Genomic DNA, 27,343 nt, shown 5'->3' with positions numbered 1-27,343 from the left:
AGAAGACAGCCTACGCAGTCAACTCTGTATGCCTTTCTCCTGTTGTACTGTGTGCATAACAGTTATTACTACCGGAAATCACCTGTGTTCCACTCGTGTATTTCCAGTCCTTCGCCCATTGCACATGCTCCATGAGGGCAGACACGTTCCCTCTTTCACTTCGCGGTACATAAGGATTGCTGGACCACTATAAACACCTTCAGAGAGCACCTTTACCAATCCTGCTCTTTATACGTTAAAATGTTGGGACCCGGGACATTGAAATTATTTAAGAAAATTTCAAAACAGCAAATAAATGAATCTGAATAAAAGTGAATAAAAGCCCGGGTCTCCTTGCAGCTGCTCCTCTCTTGTTGGTTATTTTTGAGGAGTCACCTACTCCAGCACGGTCACCCAAGTAGTATTTATCCATGGTCAATGTGTGGGTGCTGTGATGAACACAGAAAGTGCAATAACATGATTCTTGCCCCAAGGAATTTATTATCTAGTGAGAACCATAAACCAGGTCTGCGGAAACTACTCCCCCAAATGATTGCTCCTCTAAAGTGAGTGAAACCACTGACCCTTTGGCATATCCATCAGGGACACAATGCAGTTTGCTAAAAGTCAAGTACATCCCCCAGTGTATATCTCCATCCATTACCAGATGTGCCCACCTGTGTGTCTGTTATCTAAGATATTGTTGTAGTCACTATGGACACGTGCGTAGTAGGGCTCTTTGGATAGGATTATTGGATGTGACTTCTACTAGGTCCCGAGACCGTAACATCTTGTGTCCCCCAATTCACTGATCCCCTAACAGCCGCCATGAGGGAGTGGTGAGAGGTGGACTGGAAGGAACAATGAGCTAAATGTCCATCTGGACGCTCCTACCCAAGGCCTGAGTGTGTCTGTCTAATGGCTTGAGGATTATAGTTGTTAACACAGGACAGACAAAAATGCCATGTTGTCAGCAAAACTCGGATGGTATCAAAATAAATGAGTCATGTAATTTCAGCTTTGGAAGGTGGGGCTTGAGAAACCAGAACGCGGGCTTTCCTGACCAGCAGGGGTGAGATGGCAGGTGCCAACAGAGGGCCCCTCACTGCCACACCGCCAAGGGCCCAGACCACCCGGGGGCTGGGTCTGGCGCCCTAACAGCAAAGGGAGAAGCTGCTTCCCCCGGGCAGTCTTCAGATGCACGTGAAGCACACACCTCAGCCGCAAGCAGATCCCAGATTCCGGGAGGGGGTATCGCTGGGCAGTCTCATCGCTCAGGGCTCATTACTCATCTGAGAATCCACCCAGGAGAGTTGCTAAACTGGTTTGCAGGCTGTTTGGTGGAGTGTGTTTAAAGAGACAGTGCCACATTTGAACAGAGAATTTTATTTTACATAAAATTATACATGGAAAGAAGAGTGAAAAAAAAACAAGTAACTCTGACAGAATAAGGGGGACTTCTTTAATTTCCATTCTTAAAAACTGTATTTAAAAAGGAACTAAAGAGCCTGATGTAACTGTTCACCAAACATGCTACCGAAAAGGCGCATTTAGAGTTTGTGTATATGTAGTGTTGTTAAGTTGTGAATGAATGGAGCTAAGTTAGAAGTGTGCCATATGTTAATGTGGGGAAAGCATGATAAAATATCAATAGAAGTTGGTTCAGAGGCTCTACGCATGCATGTGCATGTATATATCCCAAACAGCCTTTCTTAGCTTGTAGAAAACAGACTATGAGTACTGGATGCCTTCACTCTTCTCTCTGGAGTCAAATTTGCTGAGGCACAAAAGGGATGAAAGAAATGCTGTTACAACAACCATTTCACATACTTTTCTGAGAACTTTGATTTGGCAGGAATCCTGTGCCCCAAGTACCTGTTCCCCGAACCTTAAAGGGAGAGAGCTATAATTTTAAAAATACAACTAAGTTAACAAGTTAGCATGATTGAAAGAGCCGTGGCTTAGCCCCAAGCTTTCTCTGTCTGTGTCCACATCTGTTGAAATCTGCATCTAGAGCCCTCCCAGATGCCTAACCAGGAAGGGCCCTGCAAATGGTCCCTTGAATGAACTGCTAACTACATCTAAGGCTGTCTTCTGTTTTTTTTTTTTTTTTTAATATATATTTTATTGATTTTTTACAGAGAGGAAGGGAGAGGGAGAGAGGGTTAGAAACATCGATGAGAGAGAAACATCGATCAGCTGCCTCCTGCACACCCCCCACTGGGGATGTGCCCGCAACCAAGGTACATGCCCTTGACCGGAATCGAACCCGGGACCCTTCAGTCCACAGGCTGACGCTCTGTCCACTGAGCCAAACCGGTTAGGGCAGGCTGTCTTCTATTTTAATGGGGCAGGTCTTGAGTTGGATTTCGTGTGTGAATATCGCTGTATGTGTCTATTTATAATATGTGTTTTTATAAAGATCTACACCGCTGAATATAGCTGTAAGGCCTATGGTAGAGCGAGAAGTAGAATGATTTGAGTGATCTAATAAAGACTTGACACTTCATATTTTATAAAATATATTTTTATTGATCTCAGAGAGAGAGAGGGAGAGACAGAAACATCAATGATGAGAGAGGCTGCCTCCTGCATGCCCCCTCCTGGGGATCGAGCTCATGACCCAGGCATGTGCTTTGACCAGGAATTGAACCATGACCTCCCTGTTCATAGGTCGGTGCTCAACCACTGAGCAACACCAGCCAGGTGACACTTCATATTAAAACACAACCAATTTGAGATTCGGGTGTGTAAACAAATTTCTTTAAGATGCTTAAATATTGTCATAAGCTCTAGTAGGAGGATGAATAACATTTATTTGTAGTACAGTATTTCCAGGAACTAGATTTTGCATAAATATTATCACATTTAATTGTTACCAAAGTCTTTTAGGTGTTATTCTGCCTATTTTTTTAGAGATGAAGAAATTTAGGCTCAGAGAAACTCTCTAGTCAATATATGGGAAATTAGATCTTCCTGACTCTAAACACAGTGTCCTTTCTACAGACCTATGAGCATTTTTAGTCATTCATATCTTAGTACAAATTATTCTATTCACCTTTTAGTCTGAGTCAGTTTATTCTGATTTATTTCCTGCTGAATATAACATATCAGTCTTCCTGGGAAAGGGAAGGTTTGAGGAAAAGAAAGAGGGGTGAACAATGTTGAAGAATAAAAGCAGAAATCTGGGGTACTTTGGTGATGCTTTGTAAACACAACATGAGGTTGTAAGGTGCTTAATGTCTTTGTGCTTCCACGGAGGGCATTTTGTGGGAAAGAAAGGACACACTGAGGGCGAGAAAGGGTGGTAAAGACACCAGCTTAGAATGTTGACGCATTTGCTTTAAAAATGGGAAGTGGAGCAGCGTATCATGAAACAGTGAGGTGATGCAGAGTGCATCCTTATTGGGAAAATTATTTCTAATTCACATAGGTTAGCTCAGTGGTCGGCAAACTCATTCGTCAACAGAGCCAAATATCAACAGTGCAACGATTGAAATTTCTTTGGAGAGCCACATTTTTTAAACTTAAACTTCTTCTAACGCCACTTCTTCAAAATAGACTCGCCCAGGCCGTGGTATTTTGTGGAAGAGCCACACTCAAGGGGCCAAAGAGCCGCCTGTGGCTCGCGAGCCGCAGTTTGCTGACCACTGGCTTAGCTGAAGGAAGCGTAGCTTTGCTTCTTTAAAATTCATTTCACCTGTCTTTTTTTAGGTAATGCTTCCCAGATGAAGTGAATGATGATTAAGATGAATATGAGTGAAAAAACTCTCAGTTTTGGGACAGAATTTTCTCTGCCTGGGGCCCGCTTAAACTCTAGCAGCTTGGGGTTTGGGAGTGAGAAGGGCAGGGTCACCCCTTTGTTCAGTAACCCATGGTGCAGAGTATAATGTGGAGATTTCTTCTGTGCATGCCTGTTTAAGAAGAAGCAGTTGTAGTGGCCGTCATTCTGTTTCTGCAGAACAAATCATAATGTAGCAACTCAAGATGTATAGTCATCCCCCCTTATCCGTGGTGTTGCTTTCTGAGGTCTTAGGACCAGTGGTCATTGCAGACTGAGAACACTAAATGGGGAGTTCCAGGAATAAACAGTTTATACGCTTTGAACTGCGAGCCATTCTGAGGAGCGCAGTGCAATCTAGTGTGGCCACCTCTGCTTTGCCCGTGATGTGAGTCATCCGTTTGTCCTGCCTGTCCACCCATTAGTCATTCAGTAGCCATCTCGGTTATCAGAGCGACTGTCTTGGCAGCATCCACAGTATTTGTGTCCAAATGGCCCTCCGAGTAGCCTGGAGCTCTGTCGCAATGACTGTCATTCACCTCAGCTCATCTCCTCACACAGGCATCGGTTCACCTCACATCCTCACAGGAAGGGGGAGTGGAGGGCAATGTTTTAGAGAGAGGCCACATTAACATCACTTTTACTAGCGTATTGTTATAGTTATTCTGTTTTATTATTAGATATTGTGGTTACTCTCTTACTGTGCCTGATTTATAAATTAAACTTTCTCATAGGTCTGTATGTGTAAGAAAAATTACAGGACATATAAGGTTGAGTACTATATGGGGTTTCAGGCATCCACTAGGGGTCTTGGAACATATCACGGTAGATAAGGGGGGACAATGGTATTTACATGTTAACAAATTAGACATTTTTTCTACAACCGTTGGGCCTCTGTTTTTGTGCCTGAAGGCAGCCCATCAATGGTCAGGAAGCAGAGTCTGCCCAGTTTTAAGTAAAGCTCCACCACTTAGTAGTGGTATGACTTCAAGCTATTTACTCAATGGATCCCCACCTCAGATGCCTCCCCTGTCACGTGGGCTAATACATTTACCAAACTCCTGAGCTTGTTGTGAAGATCAAAAAGGACGGTCCGTGTAATATGCTCAGGCAGGGCCTCGCATGCAGTAAGCTCTCGGAAAATGCTACCTCTTTCCCCCAGAAATGGGTTTTGGGGTTCCAACTGATCTTCAGTTCACATTCTAGTTAATTCTCCTCTGTAAGAGTCCTTCTGTGTTCTCCTTCCCCTAAAATCCGGAGTTTCACCAGAAACATACACAAACTCCTAGGACAAACGGGACAGCAGAACACACAGAGGGAAGTTTGGAAGTAAGTAGGAAGGCAGCCAATTGGAATCCCTTTCCAACCTGGAACCCTTCTGACACTCGCACGGTGGGCTCTGTGGATCTTCAGGAGCAGAGAGGAAACAGGACACGCTTTGTCTATGGAGTTAGGCTTAAATCTACTTCATCCCCAAAGGTTGAAGATTGGGAAGTTCTAAGAAAGTGGGGAGGTGTGGGGGCGGGGGAGGGGAGGCGTATTTTCTTCCAGAGAATGAACACCCCAAGATATTGCAGTTGGCCTTAATATAGGTTCCTGTAAATAAAACATCTGTGAGTTTTAGAATACACAGGAAACATGAATATCTTCCTCCCTTATTTACTCTTCTTAGAAAATTCACCAGAATGTTCTTTGGTCTGGAGCCCCTTACACATGCACCCCTGGTGTGAAAAGAACCCTCAGAAAGAAAGGGGGGGCGTGCATAGGGACATCCTGTGCTCAGCTAAAGGTTTGATAACCTCCAGTCAGATCTGTAGGCCTCACTCACAATCCTTGCAAACAGAAATGGGCCTGATGCCACACTGCCTGTCCCCCTTAAATGCAGTGTTTGCAGGTCTGAACCAGCTGGTAAAACGCATTTTAATAGAACAATGTTGTCATATGATGCTAAGCATGTTGTTTCCAGTGTCACCCCTACGTTGGAATGGGATGTTTTATTTATTTTTACTGTCGCTCTCTGATTGCCAAGTGCATTATTCATGCATGTTTCATTGCGTACACACTTAAGCAGTGATGACCCTCTTCCTGCGATCTATGATCTATTTGCAGAAGATGGCACCTTCGCAATCTTTTCTAGATGACATTGGATCATAATGTTATGATAGATTTTACTTCCATTTATTTAAAAGCTTATTCATCTGGATATTAAATTTTATATATTCTCTCACCAGGCATTGGTAAAATAATGGGAGAAGGCAAATGGGGAGTTCACTGCAGAGGGGTAGAGGGTGTGTGTGTGTGTGTGTGTGTGTGTGTGTGTGTGTGTAAGGTGTATGTGTGTCTCAATACCAGGAATAATCTCACAGTGGGTATTTTGTTGAAAATTATACCACAGGTATTTTATGATCATTAAAGGTAATGTGACTATTCTGAGTTATCACATTATCAAATATCACCACTTTCTTTTTTTTCCCTCTCACAAACTAAGGTAAATTAGATGCCAAAGTAATTTTTATTATTCACTAGAGGCTCGGTGCATGAATTTGTGCGTGGGTGGAGTCCCTTGGCCTGGCCGGTGATCAGGGCCGATCGGGGCCAGCTTGCCCAGTCTCGATCAGGCTGAGGGGGGCCGGCCAGCCGGGGAGAGACCACGGGAGGGCTTCAGGATGTATCTGGCCCTCTCACCCAGTCCCAATCGGCTGGACCCCAGCAGCAAGCTCACTTACCAGTTGGAGCGTCTGCCCCCTGGTGGTTAGTGCGCATCATAGCAACTGGTCGAGCAGTTGACCAAACAGTTGACAGATAGGTGAGACACTTAGCATATTATGCTTTTATTATATGGGATTAGTCACTGAATACTCTTCTTAGAGAAATATTTTTTTGTTCAATTAGAAATTGACAAGAAAAAGCTTAGAAAAACAAAAATTTATCAAAAGTTTTCTCTTAGGCCTTCAACATTTTCCCCAAATGAAAATAAGATTTTTACATATTCCTTTTTACAAAAGCTTGTGTTTGAAACCACAATTAGACTCCTGTGGTTTCAAAAAGACCATTTCTTCTTTGTCTTAAATGTCCGGTTTGTTGACAGGAGATGAATATTTTCCTGTCAGTTTTTTGGTGATGGTTGAGATAGACACAAATTTGCTACCATAAGGTATTATATTTAATGAAAAGTTGGAAATAACCAAAACACCAAGTATAATCTTTACAGGTTTCACTGATCGAAACTGCAACACTATAGTTAGTACAGAAAGCGTGGAGAAATAGATTTTAATTTTAGAAAATAACCCACAGACTTTATTGCTAAAGAAATTTCATGCCGACACTTTCGTCCAAAGCTTTCTTTAAAATTGTTAGTGACTGTTGAATATGTTAATGCATAATGAGATGCAGAGACTGAAAGTGCCACTTCTATGCCAAGTTTTCTCTCTATCTATAGCAAGCCCATATGACACACTGCCCTGGATCACTCTGGCCCCAAACAAGCCACCCTTCTTTTTAAAAACCCGTGGGGAGACGGAGAGCGAATGGACACTACAGCCTCCCGAGATGTGTCGCGTCCCTGGGCGTCGCTGGGCGTTGCTGGGCATCGCTGTGGCTCAGTCCCTGCCTGGCTGCTGGGTCCCTTCACTCGGGAACTCGCTTCAAGCTGTGGTGTCAGTTCTCACTTCGGTGCCAAGTTCACAAAGACATCCCTGTCACGCTGCCTTATCGCGCTGCGTTCTCGTGTTCCCATCTTCCTGCTGAATGTGCCGCTGTCTCCCTGACAAGTTCTGTCCCGGCCCAAGGTCAGCCGCGCTCAGAAGGACAAAAATGCACTTGCACCTCCCAAGCCCTGTGGCCAGGAGCCCCGCACGCACACTCAGTGGGTGGCCCGACAGCCGTGCGGGTGGCTGCGGAGGACTCGGTGGCCCTCGCAGGCCATGCTGGCTGGGCGGGCCCCACACGGAATCCCTCGGATGCCTCTCTCTTTTCTTCTCCATCCGAAGCCTTGTCAGATGTTCCCGTGACGTCAAACTCTCCCTTTTTATCCCAAGCGCCAGAGTCCAAGCCGACCTCACGCTCCCGGCTGTGTTCCAGGTGACTTGTTCCCCAGGCCTCTCCCGTTCAGTGCAGCGTGGGAAATGCTGTCAGACTTGTCCCAAGAAATCTGCTTGTCATGTCATTTTCCTGCCATCTCCCCACGGAGAAGTAAAGGCAGCTCACCTGGGCACCATGTCAGACATGCACACATGTAACTGTCCTTTCTCATGAGCGCAGGCTCAAGTCCACATGTCAGCTGAGAGCCGAGAAAATGCCATCTAGACACTTGGAGGTAACAGCATTCACATGCCACGATTTCTCAGTCAAGTCAGGACTGAAATAGTCACATGGAGGAGGAAATCTCCTCTCCTCCTGCTCACTCTTCCTCCGGCAGGTGTTCACGGCCTGAGGACCTGGAGGTGTGGGTGGGTGGGAGGACTTGGAGGTGTGGGTGGGTGGGAGGACTTGGAGGTGTGGGTGGGTGGGAGGACTTGGAGGTGTGGGTGGGAGGACTTGGAGGTGTGGGTGGGTGGGAGGACTTGGAGGTGTGGGTGGGTGGGAGGACTTGGAGGTGTGGGTGGGAGGACTTGGAGGTGTGGGTGGGTGGGAGGACTTGGAGGTGTGGGTGGGTGGGAGGACTTGGAGGGGTTCATGGGTGGGAGGACTTGGAGGTGTGGGTGGGTGGGAGGACTTGGAGGTGTGGGTGGGAGGACTTGGAGGTGTGGGTGGGAGGACTTGGAGGTGTCTGTGGGTGGGAGGACTTGGAGGTGTGGGTGGGAGGACTTGGAGGTGTGGGTGGGTGGGAGGACTTGGAGGTGTGGGTGGGAGGACTTGGAGGTGTGGGTGGGTGGGAGGACTTGGAGGTGTGGGTGGGTGGGAGGACTTGGAGGTGTGGGTGGGAGGACTTGGAGGTGTCGGTGGGTGGGAGGACTTGGAGGTGTGGGTGGGTGGGAGGACTTGGAGGTGTGGGTGGGAGGACTTGGAGGTGTGGGTGGGAGGACTTGGAGGTGTCTGTGGATGGGAGGACTTGGAGGTGTGGGTGGGAGGACTTGGAGGTGTGGGTGGGAGGACTTGGAGGTGTCTGTGGATGGGAGGACTTGGAGGTGTGGGTGGGTGGGAGGACTTGGAGGTGTGGGTGGGTGGGAGGACTTGGAGGTGTGGGTGGGTGGGAGGACTTGGAGGTGTGGGTGGGTGGGAGGACTTGGAGGTGTGGGTGGGAGGACTTGGAGGTGTGGGTGGGTGGGAGGACTTGGAGGTGTGGGTGGGTGGGAGGACTTGGAGGTGTGGGTGGGTGGGAGGACTTGGAGGTGTCTGTGGGTGGGAGGACTTGGAGGTGTGGGTGGGAGGACTTGGAGGTGTGGGTGGGTGGGAGGACTTGGAGGTGTGGGTGGGAGGACTTGGAGGTGTGGGTGGGAGGACTTGGAGGTGTGGGTGGGTGGGAGGACTTGGAGGTGTGGGTGGGAGGACTTGGAGGTGTGGGTGGGTGGGAGGACTTGGAGGTGTGGGTGGGTGGGAGGACTTGGAGGTGTGGGTGGGAGGACTTGGAGGTGTGGGTGGGTGGGAGGACTTGGAGGTGTGGGTGGGAGGACTTGGAGGTGTGGGTGGGAGGACTTGGAGGTGTGGGTGGGTGGGAGGACTTGGAGGTGTGGGTGGGAGGACTTGGAGGTGTGGGTGGGTGGGAGGACTTGGAGGTGTGGGTGGGAGGACTTGGAGGTGTGGGTGGGTGGGAGGACTTGGAGGTGTGGGTGGGTGGGAGGACTTGGAGGTGTCTGTGGGTGGGAGGACTTGGAGGTGTCTGTGGGTGGGAGGACTTGGAGGTGTGGGTGGGTGGGAGGACTTGGAGGTGTGGGTGGGAGGACTTGGAGGTGTGGGTGGGAGGACTTGGAGGTGTGGGTGGGTGGGAGGACTTGGAGGTGTGGGTGGGAGGACTTGGAGGTGTGGGTGGGAGGACTTGGAGGTGTGGGTGGGTGGGAGGACTTGGAGGTGTGGGTGGGAGGACTTGGAGGTGTGGGTGGGAGGACTTGGAGGTGTGGGTGGGAGGACTTGGAGGTGTGGGTGGGTGGGAGGACTTGGAGGTGTGGGTGGGAGGACTTGGAGGTGTGGGTGGGAGGACTTGGAGGTGTGGGTGGGTGGGAGGACTTGGAGGTGTGGGTGGGAGGACTTGGAGGTGTGGGTGGGAGGACTTGGAGGTGTGGGTGGGTGGGAGGACTTGGAGGTGTGGGTGGGAGGACTTGGAGGTGTGGGTGGGTGGGAGGACTTGGAGGTGTGGGTGGGTGGGAGGACTTGGAGGTGTCTGTGGGTGGGAGGACTTGGAGGTGTGGGTGGGAGGACTTGGAGGTGTGGGTGGGTGGGAGGACTTGGAGGTGTGGGTGGGAGGACTTGGAGGTGTCTGTGGGTGGGAGGACTTGGAGGTGTGGGTGGGTGGGAGGACTTGGAGGTGTGGGTGGGTGGGAGGACTTGGAGGTGTGGGTGGGTGGGAGGACTTGGAGGTGTGGGTGGGAGGACTTGGAGGTGTGGGTGGGTGGGAGGACTTGGAGGTGTGGGTGGGAGGACTTGGAGGTGTGGGTGGGTGGGAGGACTTGGAGGTGTGGGTGGGAGGACTTGGAGGTGTGGGTGGGTGGGAGGACTTGGAGGTGTGGGTGGGTGGGAGGACTTGGAGGTGTGGGTGGGTGGGAGGACTTGGAGGTGTCTGTGGGTGGGAGGACTTGGAGGTGTGGGTGGGAGGACTTGGAGGTGTGGGTGGGTGGGAGGACTTGGAGGTGTGGGTGGGAGGACTTGGAGGTGTGGGTGGGAGGACTTGGAGGTGTGGGTGGGTGGGAGGACTTGGAGGTGTGGGTGGGAGGACTTGGAGGTGTGGGTGGGTGGGAGGACTTGGAGGTGTGGGTGGGTGGGAGGACTTGGAGGTGTGGGTGGGAGGACTTGGAGGTGTGGGTGGGTGGGAGGACTTGGAGGTGTGGGTGGGAGGACTTGGAGGTGTGGGTGGGTGGGAGGACTTGGAGGTGTGGGTGGGAGGACTTGGAGGTGTGGGTGGGTGGGAGGACTTGGAGGTGTGGGTGGGTGGGAGGACTTGGAGGTGTCTGTGGGTGGGAGGACTTGGAGGTGTCTGTGGGTGGGAGGACTTGGAGGTGTGGGTGGGTGGGAGGACTTGGAGGTGTGGGTGGGTGGGAGGACTTGGAGGTGTGGGTGGGAGGACTTGGAGGTGTGGGTGGGTGGGAGGACTTGGAGGTGTGGGTGGGTGGGAGGACTTGGAGGTGTCTGTGGGTGGGAGGACTTGGAGGTGTGGGTGGGTGGGAGGACTTGGAGGTGTGGGTGGGTGGGAGGACTTGGAGGTGTCTGTGGGTGGGAGGACTTGGAGGTGTTCCTGGGGGGGAGGACTTGGAGGTGTGGGTGGGTGGGAGGACTTGGAGGTGTTCCTGGTGGGAGGACTTGGAGGGGTTCCTGGGTGGGAGGACTTGGAGGTGTGTTGATGTTCATGGGGTGTGGGGTACACACTTATTTCCAGGGGAGCGACTCTTGTCCATCCCCAGGCTGATGCCTCGCTGCAAGGACAGCGACAGAAGCCTCTACAATTCGGGCTTAGGGATAGCGACCCGGTAGGAAGGCAGACCTGGGGGGTTCAGCTTATGGCAGGAATATCGCTTTTACTCAAGAGCGTATATTCATTTGAAGTGGCTTAACGTTAATTTGCAAAACACAGAAACATTCTCCTATGTTGAAGGTTCCTGAAACTGCCTGCTGTACTTTCTCATGGTCCCCGCCTAAAGCATCTGCGGGCCTGCTGCCTCCTTCCCGCGGAACGCTCACCTTCCCAGCAGCGTGCACGGTCCCAGGCTTGCTTTCTGAACCACACTCCGCACCGCTCAGAGGCAGGCGAGGGGTGATGGAGAAAATATGGAGCAGCCATCGGACACAGGCTGAGCCCTCAGCATGGCTGCCGGTGGGGGAGAATGGGCGGGCTTACCACGCATCCTGGAGGAGGTCAGCCTGGGTTCCATGACCTGCCAGGCTCCGGGGCCCCACTGGACCATCGGGTGCCATCCCAAGTGTGCACTCCTCTGCTCACGCTGGGTTCCTTAGGCCTGTGGAGTTCCGTTTGCTGTTACTTGGTTGAGAATGTTTGCATTTATTGTCATCAGGGATATTGGTCTATAGTTTTCATTTCTTATGAGTATCCTTCTCTGGCTTTGGTATCAAGATAATGCTAGCCTATAAAAGTGTTCGGAAGAGTTTTATCTTCTTCAACTGTTTGAGAGAGTTTGAGAAGAAATGTTTGTTTGTTTGTTTGTTTAAATGTTTGATACATTTCACCAGTGAGGCCATCTGGTCCTGTGTTAGGAGGTATTTGACTGCTGATTCAGTCTCCTCGCTCATTATCAATCTGTTCAGATTTCCAATTTCTTCCTGATTCAGTCTTAGTAGATTGTGTGTTGCTAGGAATTTACACAATACTTCCAGGTTATCCAACTTGTTGGTATATAATTGTTCAGAGGAGTGTCATATGATTCTTTGTATTTTTGTAGCATTAGTTGTAAAGTATCCTCTTTAATTTTGACTTTATTTGAGTCTTCTCTCTTTTTTTCCTTAGTCTAACTAAAGGTTTGAGTAATCAGATCTTAAAGACATCGATTGGTTTTCTTTTCCTTAAAAAAAAAAGTATTTTACTTATTTCTTCCCTGATCTTTGTGATTTCCCTTATTCTGCTAACTTTGGACTTAGCGTGTTCTTTTTCTCCCCAGTTCCTTGGGGTGTAAAGTTAGGTTGTGTATTTGAGATATTTCTGTTTTCATTGCTATAAGCTTCCCTATCAGAACTGCTTTTGCGAATCCCATAAATGTTGATATGTTGTGTTTCCATTTTCATTTGTTTAGATATTTTAAAAAATTTCTTCTTGCACCCACTGGTTATTGTTTAATTTTCACATATTTTTAGATTTTCCAGTTTTTTTTAATACTCTTGATTTCTACTTTCATGCCATTGAGATCATAAAAGATTCTTGGTATGACTGTAATCTTAAATTTGCTCACATTTGTTTCTTGTATTGGCATATGTTTCATCCTGGAGAATAATCTGTGTGCATTTGAGAAGAGTTGTGTTCTGGGTCTGGATTTTCTGTCTGGCTGATGTATCCATTGTTGAAAATGGGGTATTATGTCTCCTACTATTGTAGTAACTTTGTCTATTTCTCCCTTCAGATCTGCTAATAATTGTTTAATATATATAGACTAGAGGCCTGGTGCATGCAATTCGTGCACGGGGGTGTGTGTCCCTCAGCCCAGCTTGCAACCTTTCCAATCTGGGACCCCTCGAGGGATGTCCGACTGCCCGTTTAGGCCCTATCCTGGTAGGATCAGACATCTCAACTGCCCATTTAGGACCGATCCTGGTAGGCGGACATCCCTCTCACAATCCAGGACTGTTGGCTCCCAACTGCTCGCCTGCATACCTTCCTGATTGCTCCTAACTGCTTCTGCCTGCCAGCCTGATCACCCCTAACCACTCCCCTGCCAGCCTGATAGATGCCTAACTGCTCCCCTGCCAGCTTGGTCACCCCTAACTGCCCTCCCCTGCCAGCCTGGTCACCCCTAACTGCCCTCCCCTGCCAGCCTGGTCACCCCTAACTGCTCTCCCCTGCAGGCCTGGGTCCCTCCTAACTGCCTTTCCCTGCAGGCTTGATTGCCCCCAGCTGCCCTCCCCTGCTGGCCTGATCGCCCACAGCTGCCCTCCCTTTAAGGCCTGGTCCCTCCCAATTGCCCTCCCCTGCTGGCCATCTTGTGGTGGCCATCTTGTGTCCACATGGGGGCAGGATCTTTGACCACATGGGGGCAGCCATCTTGTGTGTTGGAGTGATGGTCAATTTGCATATTACTCTTTTATTAGATAGAATGCTCTGATGTGTGAGTATATATTTACTATTGTTATATAGTGACCTTTTTTTGTCTTATGTTACCATTTTTGGCTTAAATCTGTTTTGTCTAGGTGGGTATTTTCTCATTCTCTCTCCTTTGCTCTCTATAATTCAGCCTCAGGGACTGTGGAGGTGGGAGGGGCAGTTTTCAGGGAGCCTCTGTTCTCTCCTAAACTCAGGGCTGTTTTCCCTAGAAGGAAGGAGGGTGACTTGGCCAGCAACACCTGGTGAAAACAACAGAGAAGGAGAATGACTATAATTGGTTTAAATTATACAATTGCAGCATCTATTGTTAACACATTTTACTAGTTGCACACCTATTTCTATTTTCTATGGCTTAATTGTACAACCTTAGGTCTACAGGCTAACATTCTAGGTTTCAGTTCTTTAGTTCATTGCATAAATATAGTGGGAAAGCATTTTATGTCTTGTATAATCTTGACAAATGGTTATTTGCAAGAGAGAATTATTTAATATACAAGGATATAAAATATAAAAGGAGCAGGTTTTAGTCAGGTTCAATTTTCATAAAGAAAGCAGAAATTCAAATTAAAAGTATATTAATATCTTAAAAAAGGTACAGTGTTCTCTCCCTCTCTTCTTAACATTATTTCTACTTTTGTTAATAATTCAGGATCAATACTATGAACAAGTATTGTTTTATTTATATGTACTTAGCTCTCTCACTTATTTGGCTGTTTCTAATCAGTATTACATTTGAAATTAAATTAATAAAGCTTATTTAAAAGTGTGCAAAATAGAAGTAAACAGTTACTAATGGAGGATCCAAAGGAATAGTCAATGCATAAAGTGCATGAGCTTAAAGTTTATTGATTTCATGACATTTATTAAATAGTTTCCTTATTGATCTTCTTGCCAATTCTTAAAAGATTATAATAGAAAAAAGTAATAATACAGGGAAAGTTTTAAAAATTGAATGCCTTTTGGAAAGAAGTAGGCTCAATTCTTTGAAAGAATGCATTTTCCTGATTTTGAAAATGACTTTACTTTTAATCTGACATTTCATAGGAACTATTAATCTGTGATTCACTCTAAATTTGACATTCTATCAAATTGGATTCACCAAAATAAGGCTCTCTCTATATATACATATGTATATCTATATGTATATGTATATATATTTTTAGAAGATAAACTACTAAATATATTTTGAAGAACTTTGTATTTACTTAGGAATTAAGTGTCTCACCTAACTCCAAATTTATTTAACAAACATAAGGTTCCCTTTTCTTTCACAGAGAAGTAAAACAAAGCCTGTATTATTCCCACATATTCCCTGCCTCATTCGGGCATGTCTGGTGAGGTATGACTCACTGAACAGAGAGGACCGTCTTTCAGTGCTGAGAAGAGGGACTTGTTTAAACAGAGCATTGTTAATCCGATGCAGTTGCAACAGGCTACCTGAATGACTATTCTGTTATTTTTCACTAAACATTCATGCCTCTGAGTCATACCCTGGAGTTATAGCATGGGATCATCATAAATAAAAAGTGTAAAAAAGTAGTAAAAATAAAATAAAGTGGGAAATAATGATCTAAAAGTACGTAATATTTTAATCAGAACATTGTTCCTCATCCTGGACTATTCTGCAAGATTTTTAAAATTCTCACAAGCCTACAGACAGGACAGTGCTTTTCTTTTTTTTTTTTAAATATATTTTATTGATATTTTACAGAGAGGAAGGGAGAGGGATAGAGAGTTAGAAACATCGATGAGAGAGAAACATCCATCAGCTGCCTCCGGCACACCTCCCACTGGGGATGTGCCCGCAACCAAGGTACATGCCCCTGACCAAAATCAAACCTGGGACCTTTCAGTCCGCAGGCCGACGCTCTATCCTCTGAGCCAAACCGGTTTCGGCAGGACAGTGCTTTTCAATGTTAGGCAAGTGAGGTGACTGCAGGAGTAGCTTTGTCTCACAATCGAGCTGTAGATTTCAAGAAGAGAACTGAGTTACAATATCTTCTCCACACCTCTTTGCTGCCTTATTATACGTCTCTAAGTTTCACTTTTCTCTTTGGCCGGATGAAGATATGGTAATATTTGTTTGTTTTGTTCCAGGAAACTCTTAGAAAGAGGACTCCTTATGCATATAAAATACATCCCTCACACTTGATTACTGGCCAGACAGACCAATGGGTAGACCTATGTAAACAAAGCAAAGAAACAGAGAGAATTAGTAGAGTTGAAAGCTGGCTCCTCAGTGTTGGCTTCCCTGGATATTTGATATGTACGATATTCTTATTTCTGTTCCTCAAGCGCAGCAGGGTGTGCTTTGTGGTATTATTGAGATCACTGATCCCTGTCACAAGAAGGCAACAATCAAAGAACCAACAGACGAAAACAAGTTACAGACATTTTTGAATGGCATGCAAGAAGTGTCACTAGTTATTAATTAAAGAAAAAAACACCTGGCCTTGTACTAGTAAAATATTACAGTTACATGAATAAAGTATATTATTTCTTAAAGTTCTTAAATGATATTAATAAAATACTGTATATATTCACTCTGAACGCATCATTCCCAGTATTACATAGCATTAGAATTATAAACACTGGTATACAAAGTGTATATACCATATATATTTATTTATACTCTATATAAAAATAAATATATACTTACATACAATTTATGTGACATGATAAATCAGTGGTAAAAATGTATTTATTTAACCAGCAAAAGTGCATTGCATGTATAATGGATAGCAGGGTATGTTCTAGGACCAGCACAATGCTAACTCTCACATTCGGTTTTTTTAACCTGAAGAAACATTATGTAAGGGGAAAAGTAACAGCATGGAACTAATTCTTTTATGAACTGGTTTAGGGAACACCAGAGTTGTGTGCAGAGTGGATTAGGGAAGAAAGTGGGGCATGCTAAAGGGTGTGTGTGTGTGTGTGTGTGTGTGTGTGTAGAATATAGACAAATCGTCGTGGAGGGACGTAAAAATTAATTTACGTTAATAAGAGAGAAATATTTATTAATGACTCTTAATGTAAAGCTAACCATGGGGTATAAAAGAAAAGCATAGACTTTCCAGTTAAAAATCAAGGGAACAAAGAATCAACATTCTCTTTCTTCTGGAGCAAAAGATGGGCACACACACACAGAGTGCATGGAGTGGTCCTGTGACCGAGTCTCACCAGTAGACTGAATAGAAGCAACTTGTAAGACTTCTGCTGTACCTTAAAGAGAGATTGCCCACTGGGATTTTTCTAACCCTCAAGCTGAGTACAAACATGTTCACACACCAGCTCTGGCCATAAAGTGAAAAGTGAAATCTGAGATGGGTCCAGATGACAAACTGGAAGGCACACGGGTGCCTGGGTAGCGAAGTGGGACAGAGTTGCCGTGGAAACCTCAGGTGCTCATACTGGGGCTGTTACGTATGAAAGGCATAGATGCTTATTTTAATAAAGCCACCCTATCTGGGGATCTCCATTACTATAGCTTAGCCTTTTCTGTAACATTAGAAAAATTAGTACTGGAGGTGGGGTGCAGCCATCACAAAACCAGAAAAGATGTGCTACTGGCATGAAAAGCAGGTACTATACAGTGAGGACACAAATATAGTAGTCTGGAAAAATGGTCCCCCTCATTACGTGTTGAAAATATTACTTGCGATGATTTACAAGAAAAACAAATTTCCTACTGAGCTTGGATCTGTAGACGAAGTAATTGGAAATTTCCAGACAGATTAAATGAGAAGAATGGTTTACAGCATAGAATTCAGAAAACAGATATGCTTAAGACTGAAAAAAAAAAAAAAAAAGGCACACACACAAAAAATTTGGGTGTGGTTATTGGAACATGCAATACACCATCTGCAAATAAATCTGCAGATCGCTATGTTTTTAAGGGATGTGTTATCCGATTAGCAATCAGCACAGCCTGTAAAAACAAAATTGTGAAGCCTGAAGCAGTCCTCAAGAAATGCACTCTCCAACATTCACTTCAGAGTTGCCCTGGAGTAAGAGACAAGAAACAGCTCCCAGAAGGCAGCACCAGAGGCCAGCAAGGGCCAGGGACAGAGGAGCTCCTTTAGCTGAAGCAGGGGCCGCCAGATGGACCAGCCGAGGATTTACTCCACCGCTAGCACAGACAGACGACCAACTCCTGCCCAGCAAAGCAAAACCTGCTCTAGAAGGTTCTCTCCAGTGTGTTTCTCAGGCTTTTCTTGTCCAAGTTGGCATTTCTATTGCAGTTGTCCTGTTTCTATTTAAAAGGTTCTGGGATCAATTCCAATGTGTGGGTGTGAGGATTTCCTCCACACCCCCAAGCAATGCTTAGGACACCCGCTGGGTGTCCTAAAATTCAACTCAGTCGGACCTTATCTCCCTGGAGACAGCATCAGATCCCACAGGCTAAGGGCTCAGTCCTACACCACTGTCCCCCTCCCTCCTTCAAATGCCAGTTGTAAGCCCAGGTCCTTGCCTGGGCTTCTGGTCAACTAGCTGGAGATCAAAGGTTCTAATGACCCAACACTTTGGGTTTAATTAATTCGTTCGAGTGGCTCACAGAACTCAGAGAAACATTTTACTCACTAGATCACTGGTTTATTATAAGAGACTATCATTCAGAAACAGCCAGATGGAAAAGATGCATGGGACAAAGTATGTGGAAAGGCGCATGGAGTTCTCACACCCTCTCCAGGTGCAGCATGCTCCCGGCATCACCACGGGATCCACCCAGATGCTCTTTGAATCCTCTCTCTTTTTGCTTTTTTATTTTTTTTTTTTATGGAGGCTTCTTTACACAGGCATGGTTGATTAAATTGTAGGCCATTGGGGAGCCGTCCAACCTCCAACCCCTGTCCCCTCCTCAGAGGTCAAGGGATGGAACTAAAAGTTCCAACCCTGGATTCCTGATTGGTTCCCTGGACAACCATTCCCCATCCTTAGGTGCTGCCCAAAAGTCACTTCATTAGCATAAACCCAGCAGTGGTGGAAAGAGGCTTGTTATAATTAACATGCTACTATTTCATCTCTAGGGCTCTGAGGTGATTTTACGACCTCAAGACAAGAGGCGAAACATGACAAAAGATGCTCCCATTGCTCTTATTGCTCAGGAAATTCCAAGGATTTGGGAGCTGTGAGCCAAGAACCATGAACAAAGACCAAATCTATATGAGAAACTGATTTTGGTCAGCTGAATAACCAAGTATGTATTTCTTGTAAATGACAATATTGCATGCCTCCATGCCGCTTCTTCAGGGGGTTGGGTGTGGGAGGAAGGTCACATATTGACTTGGTGAAGAGGACTGAACTTTACCAGAGATTCTGAACTTGGAGCTGATGAAATAACTGGAGTTTGGGTTTTCATTTTCCCTTGGAAAGGAAATGAATACGCTGTATTTCTGGGAAGAAATTTACATCTAAATAGTTGGGTGGCTAGATAGAGCCAAGTATTGTTTCTGAGGCTGTTAACTTTCCACCAAATCCCGTTCTCCCTTCTTCCGTAGTACTTCCTTCCCTAAGCTGAGCAGATGGCTTCCCTGGCCAGGGTACATTTCCCAGAGTCCTTGCACGTACCAATGTGACGTGACTGCGTGCTTGTCAATGTGTGTGTGTAAAATTGCCAGGGACAATTTCTGCCTCACGTGTAATCTAAAGAATCGCTCTGATTTCCTAGCTCTTTTTCCCACCCCCCTGAGGTGGGAAGCGAATATTTATCCCCACTCCCTTTGGTGGGTTGAAGACCCAGTTCCAAACATGTAAAAGGCAGTGAACTACAGGGTGGTAGAAAAACAAGACGAAAGCAACTCCGTTTTCTCAAAAACCATTTACACAAGAGTTGCCTCCATGAACCGGGGCCACTTTTTCCAGCACTGTAACATAATATAGAGAGAAATTTCTATCTTTAAGTACTCTATTTATTCAGAATGTTCTGGAATAGCAGCTTAGCCTTTCCCCTGATATAAACAGCTATTTAAGGAAAAGTAGCAAAAGGAAAGGAAAGGCCCCAAAGGAAACAACAACAACTATATTATGTAATAACTAGAGGCCCGTTGCAGGAAGATTCCTGCAAGAACAGGGCTTCCAGCGGGCTTCCCTCCCGCCACCGCCACCCCTCCCGCCACCCCCCCCCCCCCCCCGTGCTTTCCCTTCCCTCCTGATGCCTCTGCCCGCCACACCACGCTTTCCCTCCCACCATCGCCCCACACTTTTCCTCCTGCTGCTGCTGCCCCCCACCTTCCCCCCCCCATGCTTTCCCTCCTGCCGCCACTGCCACCTAGCTTTCCGCTTTCCTTCCCTCTTCCTTCTATGCTGTCTTCAGTCTTCACTCCGTCTGCGTATACAAATTAACTACCATCTTTTGTTTGGTTAATTTGCATAGTCGCTCTGATTGGTTGGTGGGCGTAGCGGAGTGATGGTTAATTTGCATGTTTCTCTTTTATTAGTGTAGATATCACATTTGTGGAACAAACGAAAGCAGGCATGTTTGTTATTTTTGCTCAAAAATGCACGCATTAATAAGGTGACAAGGAAGGGTAACAACATAAAAGCTAGCCAATAGTATTAGAGCAGGCAAATGCAATTCAAGAGGAGGAAAGGCAATATGAATGCCAGGCGAAGGAGAATTCAAAAGTCAAAGCATTAAATATAATAAAAAAAGATGCAACCCATGAAAAAAAGTATGATAGACATATGTAACAAATAATAAAAAGGCTAAAATTTGCAGACATTAAGAGATTACAATAAAATCATAACCATGCAAGGGATTTAGTATGCTGAGTGAATTCATAATTATCAGAACAAGTAACAAAATATAACAAAGGACAGAAGATCTGGCTAGTTGAACAGCAAGCATGTTTTAATAGTGCATCCAATGGTCCAGTAACTTACATGTGCATTCAATTCTCATGTCCCCGAAACATTTAGAAAAATCAGTCATGCGCTTGGCTGTGGATAAAATCTCTTAAAAATTCCCATCCATATTACATAATCACAATGCAAAAGCTAACAAGTAACATAAATGTGATTTTAAAACTCACAAGATTTATTTACTTTTCATAAAAAACACTCTCTTAAAAAAATTCTCTGCCCTGGTTGTGTGGTTCAGTTGATTGGGGTATCATTCTGTACACCAAAAGGTTGTGGGTTTGGGTCCAGGTCAGGGCATATAGCTGGGTTGTGGGTTTAATCCCTTGTCGGGGCACGTAAGGGAAAAGGCAGAAGGTATTATCAGAACCTCAGTTTAAGATCAAGACCAGAATTGCAGTCTAGGAAAATGCTGGGAATTAAAAGTTGTCAGGATGAAGGGCGGGAAGTGAGGCTGATGAGTCCTGGACTGTGGGAGAGGAGGGCAGAGCCTCGGAAACTGCCAGCACCAACCCAGGAGACTTAAGTCCATATGAAGATCCATTTTACAGCTGTGCCCACCTCTCATTCTCCCGCCTCGGGGAGCCTCTGCTGGCTTCTGTGAAGGCCTTACTCAGAGGAGGCTCAACTCTGTCTTATTTCAAGGCTGCATTTCAGTTAGTCTTTAAAACATGGCTGATGTCCCGGTAACCTAGCAGCAGCTTCCAAACCTGAAGACACAACAGAGAGACCTAGGGGGTGGGTTAAAGTGGACCCTGTGGGCCGACCTTGTCAAATGAATAAGAATATCTGGTCGAGCAAGGATCTGGAATCTGTATTTTTACTCGACTCCCCAGAAGGAATGATACAACCATAAAAATGAGGACAGAATCTTCAATGTTATTAAAAATTAGAAATTAATTATTTTTCTGGTTCTTCAAGCACATTTTTTGTTCTCTCTTTGAATTGGCCCAAATTTACCAATGCATTCCTTTTAACTTTCTTCAAGTCGTCTTATTATTCTGTTTAAAATCAGAATGTAGCACGCTTTGTCAAACAGGAAGAGATGTTCTATTCAGAAAGGTGGTGTGGTTGTTTAATGAGACAAGAAAAGGAAGAGAATATGGACTGTCACTTAGCAGTGGTGGCTACTTTTCTTTGGGCCAGCAACTCCAAATGCTTGATCCAAGAATATAAGGGTCAGCACACCTTTTCGTGGTGAGGTTGGCTTTTCCCAAAACTTCAGTACCGTGGGGAGTCTTGATTTTTCGTAACATTAAGTGAATTCCTAAAAAGTCCCAGCTGTTAAGCTCCGATTAGAATATGCGCAAATGTCAGTCACTTTTCTCTCTCTCTTTTTTTTTTAACTATATTTTATTGATATTTTACAGAGAGGAAAGGACAGGAATAGAGAGTTAGAAACATCGATGAGAGAGAAACATCGATCAGCTGCCTCCTGCACACCTCCTACTGGGGATGTGCCCGCAACCAAGGTACGTGCCCTTGACCGGAATCGAACGTGGGACCTTTCAGTCCGCAGGCTGACGCTCTATCCACTGAGCCAAACCGGTTTCGGCAAATGTCAGTCACTTTTCCTCACTGCTATCCTCAGTTAGACCACAGTCACATGGCTGACCCCAGTGTGACATGCGGCCACCGTTTTGGAAGACTGTCAAGTAATGTCTATTGAGCTCTTACAGACTCTGTGCTAGATACCTCACATCTTTATTTTAAGACAACTGTGTATTATTTCATTATTTTCACTTCACATCTGAGAAGACTGAGGCTCAGAAAGAGTAATTTGCTCAAAGTACATAGCATACCAAGTGGCATAAGAAGGTTTTGAATGCTGGGCTTGCTGGCTTACTGTGCTGTAGACTCATTGCTCTGGGCAAACTGCATGGTAATAACTAAAAATAATAGGACGCAATTCGGTTTTTAACTAAAAAAAATGATAAAAATGACAGGCGATTTCAAAAATTGTTTTACTAGGAAAGATTATGAAGGCCATCTACCTTAACTTTCCAATGTGAAGCTGAGAAAGCTGAGATGAAAAGCCATGGAAATGAAGCTCAAAGTCGTACTGTCAGTGAGTAGATAAACCAAGTCCCCTGATTCCCAGTGTACCAGTAGTCTGCGGTTTCAACAAGCACCTTAGCGGTGTACAAGGATACCAGGGTTCTGTAGGGACAACATGGATGTGACCAGGGAAGACTTCGCACGATGTAAATGAAACTCAGTCTGTATGTTAATGAACCAGTAATGTGCAGGCCTGGTGTTGTCTCAGGTTAATGTAATGGGCAGGCTTGGTGTTGTTGAAGGTTAATGTAATGGGCAAGGGCTGGAATCTTAAATGCATGTTATGCCTCAAGAAAGATATGCAGACTCCCAGTTTACCGCTGGGATGCCGAGCTGGAAAGAACATGACTCACCCTTACAGTAGTGATAAGAAGTCAATCTACACGTTTATGACTTGACTTTAACCCCCTGAGAGAGCTGAGTCATAGGACAGCTATGTAGCCTGGTGGATAAGAAGAGAAAAATACCTGCAGGGGGAGGGATGTGCGCATTGTACCTGGTGCAGGTGCAGCCGGCACACACACAGAGGCCAGGGAAGGAAGTGGCAGGACCCCAGAGGGGGGAGCTGGCGAGAGTGTGGAGACGCTGAGGCCCATCCATGTACAGGAAGTCCCCACCCTCCTTCGGCTCTTCTCCAGGAATGTCGCCTGGCTCTCCCGAAAAGATTGGCGAGAGTCCTGAGACAGCGATGGAGCCACCTGGCCGGGGCTGGTGATTTCTTACAAAGCTGAGCATACCCTTACCGAAGGACCCGAAATTCCACTCCACCATTACCCCAGAGGAATACAAACATAGGTTATGTTCACACAGAAACCCATATGAAAGTATTTATAACAGGTAATTCATAAGTGTTAAACACTGGGGAAAACCCCAAACGTCTTTCATGCATGAAGGGATAAACAAACGCTGGGACAGTGGAACAGAAAGGAACAGACCTGATACACACAAACAACATGGTTGAATCTTGAAAGCACATGCTAAGCGAGAGAAGCCAGACCTAAAACCCCACAAACCGTGGGGTTTCATTTACATGCAGTGCTGAAAAAGGCACACGTTCTCTAGATTTGGAGAACTTGTTAGTGGTTGACAAAGGTTGGAACAGGGGTCCTCAAACTTTTTAAGCAGGGGGCCAGTTCACTGTCCCTCAGACCGTTGGAGGGCCGGACTATAGTTTAAAAAAAAAACTATGAACAAATTCCTATGCACACTGCGGGCCCGGGACGCGTTGGCTGCTAAGCAGGACAGGCAGCGGCACCCGGCGGGCCGGATCCATGTCCTCGGTGGGCCGCATGTGGCCCGCGGGCCGTAGTTTGAGGACGCTTGGAATAGAGGTTTACTATAAAAGGGCAGCACGGAGAAATGTGGGGGATCCATGGAGCTGTTCTAATGAAGTTTGTGGTGGCTGTATTGATGCCACTGTAATGACCTGGTTATTATGTAACAGTCAAGGCGTGAAAGGGGGCCAGATAATATAAGCATGCCCTTCATACAGCTCTGCCAAGAAGCTGCACTTAACACTCTCCACCTCTATTCCCCGTTGACCGATGGGGGAGCGACTGGACACAGGCGATTTAGATGCGTGCCCAGTAAGATCTGAGTGGTGGGGAAAGAGACCTACCTGTCTGCCAGGCATACCTGGGACCAAATTAGTGGCCAGGACGGGTCTGGCCACTGCAGGCGCGAAGCCTGAATATGGAAAACTTCCAAACAAAGGAAGCGCTCTGTCATCTCTCACGCACTGGGTTCCCAGCTCTCCTATGGCAGGGGATGTGTTCCGTGTGCCCACCTGGTGCACAGCCGTGTTGGACTCCACACACGGACGGGTGGACTTTAATCAGCCTGCATGCTGAACCACGCCCGCTGCAACATGGACCGCAAGCTCTGGCCCCTGGCCTTGTTCCCGGCTCTGCTGGAACCCCAGCTGCACCTTCTCTAGGACTGGCTTAAGGGCAAGAGACTTTGGAACCCCGGATGTCACCACGCCCATAAAAGCTTCCACATTCCAACCTCCTGCAGGAATCTTAGAAAATTCGCTTTCTGAAGGTATCTCAAGAACCTTATTCCCACTCGTGTCTGGGGAATCGGGACCATGAATGCCTCCTGCAAGAATAGGACTGAGTGCGTTTGTCAAAATGCTTTGAACTCAAGACCATAGGGGTAAATTGTACTAAGTGTAAACTCAAAAACGTGTTTGCAAAATGATGTGACTTGTTTGTGTTGCTGTACACAGAGTGTGGAATGGAAGTCATTTTTAGGGCTAGTGATGGTTAGCAAATATTTTCTATGTATAATTCAAAATTGTTCTTACTCATAAATGCTTGAATGATTCCAGGGTGAAATGCCAGGGAATGCTTTCTCTAACAGATAACACTAAATTAGAACTGGAATGAGCTTGTCTCTTGATCTGTGACCTAGCCAGATTCAACATAATGTGCATTTATTATATTTACTAATTTAAAACAATAATTGTTTGTTTCTTAACTACTTAACATTTAGATTAATTCTTTCCTTCTTCCCCACAAATATTCATTGTTATACTCTCTCTCCGTCATTTTACCAGGCATCTGAATGTTAATGCATTAAAGATGCCGTGGGTGTGCGGAGCAGCCACAGGCCTGAGGTATGTGGGAAACATGCTGTCCTTACCTAAGTGTGTTCCAAGTGACATGATTACATGGCTCAGCTATTCAGTTCACATTGCCTTGCTCTCCAAAGGAACAGTGACAAAAATTTTAAATTATAATTTACTCATATTTCTAAAAATCCTTTCAAATATATCCTTAATTATTTGAGTGACGTGCACACATGCTGTAAAGGAATCAAATGGTGGAAACTTTTCAGTACTGTGGGAGCCATTTTTCAACAAGTGTTCATTTTAGGATCCATCACTTATAAACAAAGTTATCCTGTTGTTACTACTCAGTAGCCTTGGAATCTGGAGCGGTCAGTGCAAATGCTCTATTTAAAGTGTGCAGGAGGCTAGTGACAGGAGCCTGAGGTGGGACTCTCTTTCCCAACCCATAACGTATTAATGATCCCCAAACGCTTTTGGAGAAAACCCCTCTCCCTGCTATTTAAGACAAAGGAAATCACAGAAATAAATTACAAAAAGGGATTCCAAATATGCCAATGAATTTCTGACCAGTAGAAGCATAACAGTTTTCTTTCTAATACAGTATCTAGGACTTACTATTTAGAACAGCCTTGGGCAAACTACGGCCCGCGGGCCGGATCCGGCTGTTCTATCAGGTTCTCTTGCTCTCCCCTCCGCTCCTTTACTTTGAATTTATATTAGTTCACACAAACACTCCATCCATGCTTTTGTTCCGGCCCTCCGGTCCAGTTTAAGAACCCACTGTGGCCCTTGAGTCAAAAAGTTTGCCCACCCCTGATTTAGAATCAACATGCAATTTAAAAATGAGACCATTCTGGGACAATGAAGGCAAACATTTAATATGCTTAATCCATTTTGATAGGTGTATGGAGTCATGTCAGTAGCACCTAAAATGTATTACCTCAAGATTAAGGATAAGTGGGGTTAGAGCCGCACGTCCCAAGCAGAATTCCTGTCTTTCTAGATCGAAGGTCCTCTGTAGTGTTCCTCCTTGTGTCATACACACCTTCCCATTCACTCAGACTCAAAGCCACACCATCGCTGACTCATCCTTCCCCTGCTCCCTGCACCGCCACCCTGTTTGTCATTACGTTGCTCCACTCCCATGTCTGCAGTATCGCCTGAATGCATCTGTACCCCTGAGTGCTCTTTCTGGGCCCAATTCTTCTCACTCTCTGCATGAAGTTTTTTTTTTTTAATTCTTTGTTGTTTAAAGTATTACATGTGTCTCCTTTTTTCCCCCATTGACTTCACTCCCGCCCCTCCCCCCGCCCCCACTCATAAGCCCTCACCCCCCTACTGTCTGTGTCCATTGGTTATGCTCATATGCATGCATACAAGTCCTTTGATCTCTTACCCCCTTACCCCCCGCCTTCCCTCTTAGGTTGTATAGTCTGATCAATGCTTCCCTGTCTCTGGATCTGATTTTGTTCATCAGTTTATGTTGTTCATTATATTCCATAAATGAGTGAGATCATGTGATATTTATCTTTCTCTGACTGGCTTATTTTGCTTAGCATAATGCTCTCCGGGTCCATCCATGCTGTTGCAAATGGTAAAAGTTCTTTCTTTTTTACAGCAGCGTAGTATTCCATTGTGTAGATGTACCACAGTTTTCTAATCCACTCATCTGCTGATGGACACTTAGGCTGTTTCCAGATCTTAGCTATGGTGAATTGTGCTGCTATGAACATAGGGGTGCATGTCCTTTCTGATTGGTGTTTCTGTTTTCTGCATGGAGTTTGCCTTGGTTTCCCGCCCAGCACGCTCCTTCTAGAATTGGGGTCTTCTAGATGTTTCAGTCGGCATCCTAAATCTGGTGGTGTGGTTTGTCTCTGTCCCTAGCTTCCCAGCGACATGATATCCTGTGACTACTTAAGGTCAATACGACAGTGACTAGGTTAGATCTCATTTCATAGAGGGTTTTTTCCTTTTCTTTTCTTTTCTTTCTTTCTTTTTTGATGCTAGAATAAAAAGTTTCCCTTACTGAAGTGGCGGAAGAAAGACACTGATCGGTTTTTAAGCAGGAGGAATTTGCAGCAGTGTGAAGACTGGATTTGAAAAAGGGGAGGGAGACATTCTGACCCATCAGAAGGGCATATGATAGTTTAGGACAGCCTTGGGCAAACTATGGCCCATG

The sequence above is a fragment of the Plecotus auritus genome, assembly GCF_963455305.1.
Source record: "Plecotus auritus genome assembly, chromosome: 8".
In the NCBI taxonomy this organism is placed as follows: Eukaryota; Metazoa; Chordata; class Mammalia; order Chiroptera; family Vespertilionidae; genus Plecotus; species Plecotus auritus.
This window is presented reverse-complemented; position numbering follows the sequence as displayed.